This window comes from Triturus cristatus, chromosome 11 (genome assembly GCF_964204655.1).
Source record: "Triturus cristatus chromosome 11, aTriCri1.1, whole genome shotgun sequence".
In the NCBI taxonomy this organism is placed as follows: domain Eukaryota; kingdom Metazoa; phylum Chordata; class Amphibia; order Caudata; family Salamandridae; genus Triturus; species Triturus cristatus.
In genome coordinates, this window is record NC_140594.1 from 430,053,613 (window position 1) to 430,064,176 (window position 10,564).

At 43.7% G+C, this 10,564-nt stretch overlaps 1 protein-coding gene across 2 annotated transcripts in view; it reads right to left on the minus strand.

Moving 5' to 3' along the window:
- The window catches only part of LOC146784378 (annexin A4-like), a 119,306-nt gene extending 109,945 nt beyond the window's left edge, over positions 1–9,361 (minus strand). For both annotated transcript variants that reach the window (XM_085636265.1, XM_085636264.1), the window contains exon 1: positions 9,309–9,361. The gene's annotated coding sequence lies outside the window, so the exon portion shown is untranslated. The remainder of the gene's footprint in view (positions 1–9,308) is intronic.
- Between the last annotated feature and the right edge of the window lie 1,203 nt (positions 9,362–10,564).

The following is a 10,564-nucleotide window of genomic DNA, read 5'->3' on the forward strand; positions in this document are numbered from 1 at the left end:
TTTGGAAGTAACGGGACAAAGCAGCACGGAGAGAGGATACATGGTTTGTTTACCGGGAAGGGAAAAAAAGAAAATCCAAAAAACGGAGAAAAAAATCCACACACAGGAATGGAATTTAAAATGGCCTAATTTGCTATTGGTTTAGATATTGCGTTTCCAGCTATCACTTTTACTGCTCTCCCACGCTTGTTTTAGTGATTACATTTATTAAAAATAAAAACATTTTCTCGCAATTGAGTGAAAATCAAAAAGCTACAACCTAATAACATTTGTAATTTCGAAACTGCCAACTTGCGGGTACAATCCAATCTTCAGTGCGGGCAAAATGTTTCTACGGCGCAAATCCTAGACGAATATTAATAATTCTGTTTAATATGCACCTGCACATCTCCAATTGTAACGCAGTAGTAAAAAGATGCACTTTAAAAAACATTTGAATTCTGCTGTACTAGAGGCTATCGTTTCTTGGCGCCTTAAATAGCAAACGTGACTACTAGCCGCTCATTATGGTGAAAGGTGACTTCTGCCCTGGGGAGATTTAAAACCCTGTTCATACGCATACACACCCATCTCTGCAGCAGTCGCCCAGCGAGTTGAAAAATTAAAGGCGTGAACTTTGCGGGGGAGCCAAACCCGCTTGAGCGTAGAAACCTGCTTTTCCGGCCTTAGCCCGTCCGTGATTTCCATGGGATCTTTGTCCAGGGCCCCTTTATTGACACAGCACTAGAGCTGAACTATGTACAGGGCTAGTCTACTTTACATGACAAAAACATTTATTTAAACTCCACGCAAAGCCGGACTCAGCTCGTGACCACTGACTAACTTTACACACACAAAAAGCCCGGAGGGAAGACGACGCTCATGTGAAGCGGAGCGACCCGCCCCGGAAGCAAGGGCCATCCGAGGCAGGATGTAGAATCAATGCCCGGGAGAAGCTGCCGCGTGACGGGCGACGGACCCTGGGAGATCAAAGTGAAGCCGTGAAAGACACCAAACCCGGATTAGACACGCCACAGCCCAGGAGTGCAGAGACAGCAGCCGCAGTGTACACACCAGAACTACCCCTTAGCTTACACAGGATCAACACGGAGGCAGAGTTCTCTTCAGAGGGTTTTCCTTTCACGCAGTCAAGGTACACACACACCAGGACTAAGGCCTCGACCGTCTTGTATCATATTGCAATTATGTAGCACTTACTACCCCAGCGCTTTAGCGGGTACGAAACTACTGTGCAACTCAAGCTTTGTAATTAAACCAGTGGCTGGTTATTGGTTGTTATTTGAGTTAATTTAGTGCGTCAAGGGGACCATCCCATCTATTTACTCAAGATTCTAGGTGGTGTATGTAATTAACGACAAACATTGGTAAATGAAGAGCAGCATAACCTCTTGTCTGTATAATACCACAATGGATTCCAGAGGCTGCCACCCATCCATCGCCACGTCTTTAAAATGGCATTCAGCCATTTGACCATGCCTCTTTATTAAACACCACTTCGGCTGCCGTAGGACAACTGCAGAAAAACACAAACTCGCCCCTACATATCAGGACCTCCCATAGCTTCTCTACCATGACAGTAACCGGATCACAGTTATAGCACAGTCCACCATAACCGCAGAACACCTCTATCAGACACCATTATGACATCGGATAGCCTCCGCTCCTTCGGGTTACTCACTTATCTAGATGTCATTGTGTACGCTTCAGCATCACATTTCTGATTTCCATAAGATCACTGAAAAGCCAACGCCACAGAACTTCGAATCAGCTCCATTGACCCAATGCAATTTCTGGGAGGTGACAAATCCAGGTGCATCTTCCACACCTCCACCCAACACCACACCTTTCAGTAAGAAGCCTGTGTGCGGCCTTACATTCACCAAGGAGCCAGGCGCGGGAACCAGTTCCACCTGTATTATGGATTCTCAGCCAGTGAAATCCCATCACCCCAACCCTCAAGATCTGCTGTATTAGAAGCATCCAACGGACCACGATTGCAGAAGAGCACTATTATAGGCAACAAGCACTGGCAAACTCAATAGGTCCCCTCTTATTGACCGTTTGGCTTTACCAATTTTTTGCCGATGCTGTGCAAAATCAGGCAAAATAAAAATAATTGGTGTGGCAGCTTCTGACAGCTGTCATTCTCCAGGCACCTGCACGCCTGCGGACACTGCACGTCTACTGCCCGATGTGGTGCTGCTTTCTTTTTAATCTTGCCATCTAAAATGGTTGGAGTCACTTATACCAGTAAATTAAAAACAATTTATTTTTATTTGCACAAAATAGCTTTTTTGATTGGGGAGAAGCCCAAAGCAAATTGCAACTGCCAGACCTTTCCACCAAAAAGTAAGAAAGAAATGGAACATTTATTTCAAGGACCGTGAGATGTAGAGGAGCGCGTGAGTAGGGGTTTGCAACACGCGAGAGAGCAACAAAATACATGCACACTCAGAGTGCATAATGGAGAAGGAAAAATAGTTCCCTAAACCTGAGCAGAAGAAAGATGCACGCCACCCATTACAAAAGGTGGTAAGGAGGCTATGTGCAACGGAAGGGACAAGCCAGGGGAGAGATAGTGTAAGCAACTGGCACACTCAAAGATCACTAGACGATAGTAGTATAGGCCACAAAGGTCTCTTGGAAACAGACAACTAAAATTCTGTGTGGTAAGAGAGATCTAAAATGAGAAGTTATTTCAACAACTGAAATACAGTCCACTATCCTCTAGAGTAAAACAAATATTTGTAGTTATTTTATGCCGCCGAAGAGAAGAGTAACTCACCCTACACCGATTTACTTCAGATTCTAGTACTTGCAGCTCCAGTTATAATAGCAAAAACATAACTACATTTGTCAAAATGCAAAAAAGTCACCAGAACCGAAAAACTTGCACTGCTAGGAATTAAACCTGTAATCTAAAGTGTGCACGCCACATTTCCACCCATCACCCAGGTTTATTTGGTGCAGAGGTGGGGGAGACCTTTATGGTGGGTGGCAACTTTAATTTTTTTAAAGAAAACAAATTGAGGGTTCCCTTGCCCCCTGCTAGTTATTTTTGTGCTACTGGAAAAGACTCAAGATTTATTGGCAACTGGTCTCAAGGCTTTTGAGTGGGATGAGAATATGGTTCCTACTCAAGGTGAATCAGGACAGGTAGGTAGGTAGTGAAACCAGAGTTATGTTTCCCAGTTCCATTTGTAAGTAGCTGATTGTGTCCAACTATATCCAACCACAACTCCTCTAGACTGGTCTTCAGTCATTCCTTTTGTTGCCATTAACTCCAAGTCATTCATAAATCTGGCCTCAAAAGACACACAATTGATGGAAAATTAACTGTAGTAGAAAAACTGCATTTATCTAACCTGAACTCTTTGAGATACACCCATCCCACATGGTAGACTTAAACTGAAAGAAAATGTGGATCTAATCCAGTCATGGCCATTTTCCCCAGGCTATCTAGAAAGCTGCTATCCACCTAAAAATAAATACATTATTTTGCCACAACAGGAGACGAGACTGCTATTCAAAAGCATTTTATTCAATTGGTAACTTCTTTGAGACCCACATTTGTGCTCCCTATGTTGCTCAAATCTCAACCAAAAAGGTATTATTTTGTGGGGTATTTAATACAAGTCGAGACCGGATGCTAATTCTCAACCGCAAAAATCACACAGACTTGGCTTTTTGTCACAATCTCTTCAGTGGCAAACATTAGAAGTTACAAAAATGTTTGTACTCTACAACCCCATGATCACACATTCTCTATTTACCGAACCCCAGAACGGCTGCTAAGACGACATTAGTACACTGATTAACTTTTCTTTATCTGCCTCTTTAAAAAGAGAATTAAATTGGCCATTACATTTGCTTTACGAAGAAAAATAATCCGAACACCTTCCACCTATTACATGCATAACAAAGATATTGGGAAAAGGGATGGGCGGGCTGCTCCCCATCAGTCCAAGTTTCAACTCATAAATGGTATGAAACTACAGACGGTAGGTTTGTGGGACAATGCCTTTTACCAGTGCAGACAAGAGTCTTGTTCCCCCTACAACACCGTGGACCATAACATCTTTTTGGACAGTTGTGTTCAAAACAAAGTTGTTGACTATCTGCTGGTTCTCATCTCTGTATTTATTCAGCCACTATTTCCAATCTTTCATACCACTGCAGTTGAATATTGGGACAAAGCTGATGACATTCATCTGTACAGAAGGGTGTTTGGAGCCTTCTCCACCCCTCCAAGATTTGAAACTTACAACAGACCGTCAGAACTAAGCCGGTGTGGATCATCCCTGGGCCAAATTCAACCAGGACTGCAATAGCAGACTGAAGGCCCCATTATTATTCAGTTCAAAGCCATGCAAGCCCTCAGTTAGTCCTGTGGTCCTCTGGGCTTTCATTTAGACTCAAGTCTCACTGGACAGTCACTTAGACCCAAGGGTTTGCGTAAGCTCACTTGGACCATCAGCTGGGCACCCTGGCCTCCTTCTTGGGTCCCAACAGCATCCCAGGCTGTCTCCATGGTAACCCACTCCATCTCCCAAAACACTGATCTGTCCAGAGGGAGATCACTTGACTTTAAATGGGTAAATTCATTACTGTTGTCCTCTTTCCAACTCCGCCAATTGATTTTCGTTGCCCCATACCTTGCCAGCACAGACAGGAATGCACTTTATGGGACAGTTAATCACCTGTAAGGTATTTCTGCATGAACGCCACTAAAGATCTGATAAACCTTATGTACACACTACCATAAAATCCTAAGTATGTTAATGTGAAATTAATAACAATTTAGAATATTGACAACCATCATAGTGCCCATCACACGCTAAATCGTCTCTGGCCCCTCAAATGTGAGATGTTAATCAACTCAACGCAACTCACTTTATAGACCTCAGAAGAATGAGGGGTTAGTTCAGCCTTATCAGGGTTCAAACTAGTGAAAGGTGCACCAACAGGTCTGTAGGGAAAGCTGATTCAACAAACCTACCCTACAGTACAAGTCTTTTGTCTTCCATTATAAGTTACCATTTCTAAAATCCTTCAGGTAAATACTATAAAAATAAAGATAAGTAAAAAAGTGTGTACTCATTGCACTGTAATGCCTCGCTGTGACACTGGGAGCGAATGAACACTACATTTTCAGTGAGTGCACAATACATTTCTGCTTCCTCATGAATGAAAACGACAGTCCTGGAACAAACACAAACTATGCCAATGGGATAACAATGTGTTTGTTGTCGGGGTGAGTGCAACGCGCAGGTCACACATTCAAATGCACGTGTGGCCAACTAAAACCAGTTATTACAGTGGTTGCAACTCTAATCATCTTATACTTTTCCTAAAAATGCATTACCCATCTTAGTCACTGACCCCATCTACACCTCCAAACCCCAACTGATTGAAATGTGCCTCTCCAGCCAGAAATCCAGGCGTGCGTCTCTAACTATCCATAATTATCTTCAGCACAAATACCAAAGTACTGTCCAATTAGTGAAGAACCGAAAAAACAAATCTGAAACATGGGCCATTCAAGCAGATAAAACACTAAAGAACTCGGGAGGGTGCAGCAGAAATCAGCCACAGAGATCGTCTTTACAGTTTATAATTCACCCAGCGCTAGGGTGACCAACTGACATGGGTGCAAATTCAGGACAGTGAGTGTAAAGATTCAGGACTGAGGGTCAAAACTCAGGACAAAAAAAAAAAAAAAAAAAAACAGGACAGAAGGTCAAAGTTCAGGAGAAAACTTCGGGACAAAAAGGTAAGTTTTACAGACATATCAGAGGAAGTGGTGCAATAGTATAAAAGTAAGTAAATAGACAACCACCTACATACAAGTCAAATAAGTTTTGGATTAGGTTGAGAATCGTTTTTCGGTATGCGTGCAGCTTTGAGCAACTGCACAGGTCTTGTTGTGGTATTTCATTTGATAATAATCTATTTATATGGTTACTGCACTCGGTTGTCCAGACTGATGTTTTGTTTACAACTCATGGTCCTGGCAGGCATGTTTGGTGAGAGAAGGGGTCAGGAAGATCTGCTCGGATAGACTTTGTTACTAGCATCTCATACCGGAGTGCCATTGTGAGATGTAAAGCGGCACTCATAGGTGAACTAAATGGAGAATTGCTGTAATGAACCAACTATAGGGAACGCATTATGGGTGTTTCAGCAAGTGGAACTTAAAATATGGAATCTTGCTTTGCCAATGGTGGCTTCGCAGAGAGTCGCACTAGCTGACGGAAGTCACAAAGGTGCTTTTCCCTGCATCTTTCTTAAAGAATCTACTGTCAATACACTATTACATAGTTTATTTTTGACGCCATGCCTATTGCTACAATTACTATATACATGTCAAGCACAGCTATTGGCACTATGAAGCTCTCCCTAAAACCTTACACCTAAAACAAAACATGCAAAAATTTACAATTACTAGTGTAACATTCAAGTAGCAGTTGGGTGTCACTCAAAATGCCATATGCATGATGTATAGATCCCGCACGTAAGCACACAACAAATACAGAATAGTAACATATAGGCAAGGGAGTAGCCAGAAAATGTAAACACCTCCCACTTTGAACTGAAGCTCTTATGGCACCAAGAAAGCAAAGTAAGTCATCACAACCCTCCCCAGAAGAGCTCTGTTGTCCAAGGATCTAGCCATTCATCCTTCCATCAAACCTGTGATGCCCACCATTTCAAATTTACATTCTGCCATCCATTCATTCATCAATCATTCAGTCTTTCACCATTCATTCTGGCCTTCCATCTGTGCGCCCATCTATATCCAAACCTTTTCAATCATATCAAAACATATCCATTGTCTATCCATCCATCCATCATTTCACTCATCCATCCTACCATTTCACCCAATCATCCTTTCACTCATCTATCCACTCTTCCACCCATCCAACCATTTACCCTTTCACCCATCCAGCAAGTAAAACAATAGGAATGTACATTTGTCAGGTTTCAAGCTCTGTGAAATGTGCATAATGGGTGCCCGTGTGAACTAGGACGACCCCAGTACATCATTCACTGATAAAAACATAAACGACATAAAGTGCACTTGTAAAGCGCACATTCATTCCGAAAAGTTAGTTAGTTGGCACAGTATACCCGATATGTTAGACTCCTTACACAAATTCCTCATCATAATTTTATCGACCTAGTGAAGATAGAGGGCTGAAACAGCAGCATGAGATTAGGGCACCTAACACTTTTACACGCGTTCCCTGAAAAACGATTGCATCCTGTTATGTTGAATAAACCGAAGTGCACAAACATGCGTAACACTTCAGACACAAATGAAACACACCCGGGGTGTTTGTGGATTCTGGTGCAGGAGCTAGGAATCCCAAAAGTTACAGTGGAGTGGGGCGTCCCTGCATGCTTCTTTACCTTTCCAGGAATTAAAAGGGTGGTTCTAGCCTTTTATGCACAGCCAGTTGCGGAGTATTTGCCTCTGTGATTTGAGCGAGCAGGCTGGAGAGAAGGGACAGCCTGCAGCCCTTCAACGCTAGAGTGCCTGTTTGGGAACTCGACTCACTGATAAAACAGCCCTTCAGGAGCCTTCCCTGCTCAGCTTTATTTTTATTTTAGACAAAACGGTGTGATAAACCAGCCTTAAAATGATTGAACTTTTATTCGAAACACGTTACAGCCTCTGTTAATTTTCAAATGTTGTACATGTGTTAGCTTTCAACATGTGCCAACAGAAGAGAGAGATGGCCTCCGACCCTGTGGCCAGCCACACACTTCTGGCGAGATGTTTTGGGAATCGCTCCTCACTAGCTGTTAATGTTGCCACCGCTACTGCGCAGGAGGAGGGCACCACAGGCTGTAACACCCCACACTGCCCATTGTCATTCTGCATGTGGCAATCAGCCGCATCCAGAATGACAATGGGCGGGTGGGCTGCCACACCTTGGAACTGAGGCCTCTCGCAAGGGGAACAGCTCTGCTCCCTGCTAGGGCCAGAATTACGGACAAAAGGCGTCCGTAAAAAGGATCCTCACCGTCACGGACAACGGACGTGAGGTCCAAATTACGGACGGTCCGTGAAATTTACGGACGGTTGGTCACCCTACCCAGCGCCAAGCTGCCTGACAAAAACCAGGCCTTGTACAGATTTCAGACACTACTTTTCAAAGCAGCGAACGGTCTCGCATCAAATCAGCCCTCCCAGCACGACCCACCCACATCAACCTTCTAGTTACAAGTCACGGCCTCACGTGACTTGTAACGTTACCTAAACCGTGTCAACCACCAAAGTGATACAAAGTGAAACGTTTCTGATCCATCTGAGGGTGCTTACAAGTAAAGGCAATACGTCTCTAAATTTGTTTCTTTAAAAATATTCGGTGGTTCCTCCTAAAATAGCCCATATTAGCTCCTCTAAACGGGTTTAAAAAATAAAAATAAAAAAATAAAAAGCCACAGAGCACATAAACGACGAAGACGTACCTATTCGGGAAATTATTTAGTACTCTAAACGAAAAATAAAAAAAACTCACACCGATCACCTTCGAGCTGTTTAGCACACAGTATACCTCCCAGCATGTTGAGAGCTGCCTAAAAAGAACCTTACACACATTAGGTTTTTAATCTAATCTATTTTCAAGAAAGCACAAAAGTCGTACTTTTCTGAATGCAGAACTCTAAAGTTTCCAATTCCATGTATGAGTAATTTAGCTGGCTCGGATTTTTTTTTCCTGAATGCTAATGTAAAACCCGGACTGGATGTTCTACTAAAGGAAAGACCTTTAAACTTGAGAGCGCTGGGAATGAAACTTGCAATCAACCATATTTAATTTGGTCTCACGTATGCTACATATATATATACACACACACACACTTACTTTACGAGGAAATACACGAAAACAGAGTTCCTACATTATATTTTAGGGTCGATTCTGAAGGACGTTAGACTAAACACACCCCTCTGCGAGAAAAGAACCGAAGAAACTTCCTGGTTTTAGCCTCACAGCAAACTTTAGTTTTTAAAAGAAAAAAAAAAATCCACATACAATCAAGACAGAGAAATGAAAGCAAAGTTGACCGGCTGTTTGCAGCGTCGCTACCGTGTATAGTTAGACGAGACATCCATAACTTAGAGAAAGTTTGTTCTATTTTTTGATTACACATGGGCGCGGCCTCGGTATGTGGTGTTACGGCAGCCGTGGCATCGCGCCCCATACCGGCGGGGTTATCAGGAAAACTCGGGGATTTGGAGGGGCGTGCGGGACGCAGGGATGAGGAGGTAAGGGGGGAGGATCCCGAGGCCCGGGTCTCACCTGCAGCACAGCAGCGGCCGTGACTTGCTTCAGCTCTGCGGGAAGGCGATGTCAGCAGACTCGTACTCTGGGCGGGTGTATATCAAGGCACTGGGCCAGAGGCCGCGCCAGGTCCGTGGGCGGGCCTTTCCTCCTCCCCCCTCAACCCTCCCGGGAAACCATTCCTTCCTACTTTGACTGTGTACACTGACGTTAACCTTTGCAGGGGCAAACATTTTGCAATTTCACCTAGTGAAATATTAATTTAAAACTGCCATAAATTTCACGAACGCTCGTTCCGGCTCCTAACTTGATGAAATAGACTTGTGTGTCTCTTTAAACCATGTTTAAACAACCTCTGTTTCCCTGATCCCATATAGAGCTCTTGTGATATACATTGTTTTTTACGAGAGTTGCTAGCCACCTGGCAAGTTCTTTGCCGCCATGACCGGTATCTGTATCAACAGAATTGAGAATAGAAAGTTTTAACTTTCAAATATAGACAAAACTGCAAATTCAAGAAATCACTTCAAAGGCACACCATTAAAGCTGTCTTAACTGCTCCTATATTAATATCACCGATGTAAATAAAAGCCCTTAACAAACCCCATCAGACGTATAAAGTGCTATAAAAATGCTGCAATACAATAAACCATCACCACCCCCTTTTGTACCGCTTTGTTCGCCATAAGTTGGCAGGGTATGCTCAGACGTGAGTCCCTTGCTCAATTTGCCTCTGGATTCAAGCAAGCCTGGCTGAAGACGGCTGAAATGCCAGAAACCGGTCCTAGGAAGCTTGTTTCCAGTCTAGGGAAGACATGGCTTGGCAGTTCGGGCTAGACTGTTCCCATGAGGCACAGGGTCAGACTGATTTGCATATGGCCATGTCTAAAATGGGGTGGCAGAGCGGGCTAAAGAACGGTGATGGATCAAACCCAGATCTGTTGACTGGGTGGGAGTGTTTGATTGGTTCTGATGCTCCGTCCATCACCACCCCCTTTTGTACCGCTTTGTTCGCCATAAGTTGGCAGGGTATGCTCAGACGTGAGTCCCTTGCTCACTTTGCCACTGGATTCAAGCAATCCTGGCTGAAGACGGCTGAAATGCCAGAAACCAGTCCTAGGAAGCTTGTTTCCAGTCCAGGGAAGGCATGGCTTGGCAGTTCGGGCATGAGGCACAGGGTCAGACTGATTTGCATATGGCCATGTCTGAACTGGGGTGGCAGAGTGGGCTAAAGATCTTATAATTACAATTATTGACCTAAACTGGCTGAATTC